Below are 6,000 nucleotides of genomic sequence, written 5' to 3' on the forward strand. Positions count from 1 at the left end.
GGACACGTGGCATTTAAATGGGCCCTTGGTATAGGTTATTAATGTAAAACAGGCTTGCCGCCAGGGAGGACAACAGGCCCCAGGGGGTTGCTGGTAAACCTGTTTGTAACATCCAGCTTCCCACTGGAGCCACTGGCTCTCTCTGTCCCCTCTCTTCAGCTGAGACATAAAAGTGTTTGAAATGGATTTATGCACAGGAGTCTTTAAATCTTCAAATTATTGTATAGCCTCGAATAAATGGTTAATATTCACTTTAAAAAGACTCTGACTTTGTATTCATATATAGTTTGCATTTGGATTCTAGGTCAGCTGATGAGATTATTTTTGTTAAATATTTTCTTGTGCCCTTAAACAAGAGCTGAATTATATCAACTACCACAAAGTCCATCCATCTTATCTTAATCACTCCAATGATTGCCTAATGTTTAATATTATAGAATTGCCCTCAAAATTAAAGGTCTTAAGGAAAAACAGAAGGTCTTCTTTCCTGTTTGTTCACAACTCCCTCAAGACTTCTGAAAAAAGAAAAAATATATTTAATGCATATTACTAAACATTATGTATGTGTCAACTTGTTTTAATTCCAAAAGCTTGCTATTTGTTTATAATTTCTTTAACACTTCTTCAGAAAAAGATTTGTTTGCCTTAATAAATGCTGTTGGGTGTTGCTGGGGTGATGGCTCAGTGGGTAAGAGCACTTGATGTAAACATGAAGATCTGAGTTCAAACCATAGCGAATGATCCTTTTAACATGCTGTTGAATTCAGTTTATCGAAAGATTTGGAGCAAGCTGTCTAGTGTTTTTGGTGAGCTAGCTTCCTGCTGGCTTGATACCTGGCTCAGCAAGGCCTGGCACCCAGGTCCACAGGGTTGGGCCTAGAACCAGAATCCAATGGAATGGGGATGTTTATTTGACCCTAGGTAGTAATTTTGAAGCCTGACTCTGTGAGTGTAAGCTTGAGGCCTGTTTCCACTAGTGCCAGAATGAAGCTTGGGTCCACAGGGGCTGAGATGGCATGAGAATGTAAACTTTAACCCAAGTCTACAGGGACTGGTCATGGTCTAAGCTAGAACCTGGTACTCTGGATTCCCACTTTTTCCTAGGCTATGCCAGGAAGTTTAGTCCAATGTTGTAGCCTGGAGTTTGGGGCTATAGAGGCCTGCTTAGCTATGGGTTTACCGGGGTAGACCCAGTGTGGGAGTCAAGGCAAAGTCTAGTGCTCACTTTCATTTTCCTCCCCAAGTTGGATGGTATCTCTCCACACTGAGCTGGATGGTATTGAAGGATGATAACACAGATAATGTAAAACTGTCCTTAGTTGTTCTTCTCAATACACCATTTCTATCTCTGTGCTATATCCATCTATTATAAACTCAAACTTGGTTTCCATTGCTCTTGTGAAGGTAGTTTTTAGTGCAGACGTTTGTTCAAATTGATTTTTCTGCGAGAGTATGAACAACAGGATGTTCTAGTCTACCATCTTGATGTCAGTCCCCTCTCTCTGTGATTCCCAAAGTCAGAAATTAGGAGCAAACAATCTAAAATGAGAACACTTTTCAAACTCAAGGCCCTACACATGCATTCAGTGTTAGGATGAATTCTGAAATCTGAGGGGTGTTAATGTAATTTCATGGTCCAAAAATAGGTCAATTCTAATTTATATTGCATTGCATCAACTTATTCTACTTTCCTAAGAGAGACCTTGGCTCATAACACATACCATATTATCACATGAAGTCCCAAAGTCCACACAAGAGCCCCAAGTCCTCCTTGAAATAGGGCCCTTCCCTGTTAGAACCACACTTTCAGGAAATCGCAAGTGATCAGTACAAAAATGCTGCCAAGAGCCATGTCTTTATTTCTGGAAGCATGAGATCCCTCAGGGGCCAAGAAGTCCCTGGAGGAAGGTTCATTCAGGAAAGACTTTAGAGTGTTCCCCAAAGGCCAGGGTTCAGCCAGCAGCCAAAGAGTGTTTCCTGGTTTTGAACTTCTGCTTTGGGATGTCATGTGCTGGCTGTGTCATCACCTCCCTTTAGAAGCTTCTCTGTGGGCCTATGTCCTGCCTTGGTAGCAGCTCCCCTCTGGTCTGCACACTTCCTCTGTTTGCATCTAGATGTGCTTTCTTTTCTGAAACCCTTTATTCACTGTCTTTACCTACTGTAAATTTTACTTGAAAAGAAAAGTATAATTTTTCTTTCTCTTATCTATTGTTAAGATTTTTTTTCACTTTTACATACACTCCAGGATGGATAAAAGGCCTTGCTATGTTCTCAGAACATCACTGCCCAATATCCAGTTCCCCCTGGTTCCTGCCAGACATCTATGCTATTAAACTGGTCTTAATAATAGTTCTTGATACCTAAATAGTATTTTTTCACATCCCTTGAGTTCATTTGATCCTTAGAATAGCCTTGTGATATGAGCAGGGAGTTATTATTACCTCTCCTTTCCAGACAAAGAAAATGAAGGTCAGAGATGTGGAGCCAGCCGTTGCATGGGACGTGCCAGTTTCTACATTTGTCACCAACTTCCCAATAAAGAAATTACCACTTTGATAACACTTCTGCAATAAAACCAGTATCCAACATAGTATTCATAGTGTTCTTAGTCAGCCTGTATTACAGTCTTTTGGTTAGGGAGTATCCCTCTCTGATGCCTGAAAGGTGAGCCCCTGAAACCAGGAACAGAAATATTTACTACTCTCTCCCTGGGGCTAAAATAAGGCCAGGTATACAAGTCTCATTAAGTCCTTGTTGAATTGAGTCCACAATGCAATGGGTGAGCCGAGTTCTCAACACTGCCTAAGCCTCTGCTTTTCTCTGAGTATAGATTATTTTTCCTCATCACTTAATATATTTTTAGCCATTTGACTTCCCTCACCAGTTCCTTTCTGGCTAATCATTTGTTAGGTAATAAACTAGTATTCCCTAGTGTGCAGGCGATATTAATCCCATTCCTCTTGTTTGTTTTTAAAACCTAGTATCCAAAAATGGACAGAATATCAAACTCAAAATGTTTTTATCTTAGCCTGATTCTGTACACGTGGAAACTCAAGGGTCCTAAAAGGCTCGGAAGCAAATGTAAAGTTACTTTGATCTGTTTGCATAATCCTCCTCATAATCCTCATATATTAACAATGTGTTGTGCAGTCAATAATCTGTGTAACTCTAGGAACATTTGTAGGGTTAATGACTAGCCAGACACCTGGAAACTCTCTCTAATCTGAGCTACTCTCACATCATTCAGGAAGGCAAGTTCTTAACTTCATTCAAAATCCTTGGATAGGACTCCTATATTGAACCTCACCCACCCACGACTCAGGGACCATTGTGGAAGAGGGGGCTGAAAGATTGTAAGAGCCAAGGATGGTTCATGAACACAGGGAATCAGAGGCTTTCAGACCACTGGAAGCTTGCAAATGTGAATTTGTGGCAATGGTGGCATTAGGCACAGGACCCACGTCAACTCAATTAAACAAGGGTTCAGAGGGGAAGAGAGAAATGGGTAGCAGGCAGCACTAAACTGAGAACTATTAGAGACTGATTGCTACTGTATGAGGGAGAGTATGCCTTACATACGATCTCTAGATGGGCTAGACTCCAGTAGACGAATTTACACTGAAGGGTATCTGGGTACAAATGCTTGACTGGCTAGGCCTTAACACATATGATGGAATACATGAAGTCCAGTGGGAGGATGGCTAGCATGGATGGGAGAGGAGCTCTAAATTTGATTAAGAACTGCTGTATGAAATTACAAAAGCTCAATTAAAAAAAAAAAAAAAAACAGCTCACAGGTTCTCTGCAGACAATACTGCCCAATGGGCAACCAATGAGGATACTGTTTTCAAACCTGTTGCACCTCTCACTCCCCACTCTTGATTTATTTTTCTTATTATCAGCTGAAATGCTACACAATGAATGTACATGTATGTCTATTGTCTGCCTTCCTGACCCAAGAGAGTCTAAGTGTAAAAGGTTCATCTACCTGCCCATCAACTATGCCGAAAAGTCTCTGTGGAAAAAGTCAGTGTGCTCTGAGAACCTACATTTCCCAAATCACTCATGTATGAAACCATGTGGTTGAGTTTTGAGGAATGCAAAATGGGTGACTATGAAGTGCACAGTGTCCAGTCTGTCTCCCTTTATTTTCCACAGCTGGACAGTGGTGTCAATGTGCAGCATGACCTTGGAAGCCACATCCTGAAGACAGCAGAGCTTCCAGTCACCTCAGTCCTTAAGCGAGTACCACGAGCTAAAGGACTCCACCCCCCCTCAACCCTAACTGCCTATTTGACTTTACAGGAACAAGAAATAAGCTTAATGTTGTGTTTACCCAGTGAGATTTCACATTTCAGCAGTTGGCATTACAGTCACTAATGCAATAAGGTCCAGGGCAGAGAGAGGTTGGGAGACAGATCAGTTAATAAAGTGCTTGCTTCACAAGGTAAGAATCTGAGTTCAGTTCCCAGAACCCTTATAAAAATGCCAGTTAGGTGCTATGGTTCTAACCCCAGTGCTGGGAAGGCAGAGAAAGGAGGATCGCTGGTGTACGTTGGCCAGCCAGTCTAACCTAATTGATGAGCTCTAGTCCAATGAGAGACCCTGTCTCAAAGGACATGGCTGACATTCCTGAGACAACACCCAACATTATCTTTTAGCCTCCACACCCACCCACACAGGTATGTACATGCACACAAATCACGCACGCACACACATACACATATAAAAATTACAATTAAAGTTTTAAATGATAATTAATGCAAAATATTACCTGAATGTATTAGACACAATATGGTAATCTCCCCTTTATCAACAGTTTTGCTTTTCAAAGTTTCAATTACCCATGATCAACCATACTCTGAAACCATTAAGTGGAAAATTCCAGAAATAATTTGCAATTTTGAAACTGTCCACTGTTCTGAGTAGTATGGCAAAAGTCTCTAGTGTCCTGCTCCACTCCACCAGGACATGAGCCATCTCTTGGTCCAGTATATCCACTTGGAATGCACCAAACTCATGTTGCTTGTGTTCAAATAGCCCTTGCTTTAAGGTTCCCAAAGCCCAGGTTAATGATGCTGGCAACTAAAAGATGCCACAGAGAGCCAGAATGTGGTTTTTTAAATGAAAATATTTTCCTGCTGGGAAAACATGTAGTACATAGGATTCAGTTCTATCTACTGTTTCAAGCATCCACCAGGATTTTTGAACATATCCCCTGTATGTAGAAGGATCAGAAAAATGCTGTTGTGTTTATTCAAGAAATGTTTGCTGAACATGAATAAACAAATGAATGACAGTAATGAAAGAACCATGGATGGGACGTCTGGCTCAGTCACATGCAGAGCTACATAAACAAATGTGTCACCAAGGGTCATGACTCCTATGTGGAAAATCGTTGGCCTTATCCTTAGGTCCTAGGCCTTAAGTGTCCCAGTCCCTACATTTCGTTTTAAAGGTGGGCTCTACACATCTTATGTATTAGGCAATATTCTCACATCTATTTATTTATCAACTTTAATGAGACAGGGTCTCTCACAGCTGTCTTCTAACACATGGAGATTGTTTTATGTTTATATTCTTTTTTTTGCTGGTAACATCATCATTTATTATTACCAAGTACTGTGTATTCCATGTAACTGTATTTTTATAGAACCGGGTGCTGATGGAAGTGCCATTATATACACATACTGTATTTCTCTTATATACTTTCTTTCCCCCTTTTTTTTTTGAGACAGGGTTTCCCTGTAGCCCAGGTGGCCTGGAACTCATTATATAGACCAGGCCCTGCCTCCCAAGGGCTTAGAGGCATGCACCACCATGCCCAGCTCCTATATACTTTCTTAATGAATGATAAAGTGGGCATCTTTTTAAAAAAATAAATAATTTATTGAGAATTTCATACATGCATATAAGGTGTTTTGATCAAATCCATGCCCACTCCCTCCCCTCCAACTCCTCCCATATCTCCCCATCACTTTTTTCTGATAACTTCATGTA

Source organism: Nannospalax galili, unplaced genomic scaffold (assembly GCF_000622305.1).
Source record: "Nannospalax galili isolate Female #2095 unplaced genomic scaffold, S.galili_v1.0 scaffold1331, whole genome shotgun sequence".
Classification (NCBI taxonomy): Eukaryota; Metazoa; Chordata; class Mammalia; order Rodentia; family Spalacidae; genus Nannospalax; species Nannospalax galili.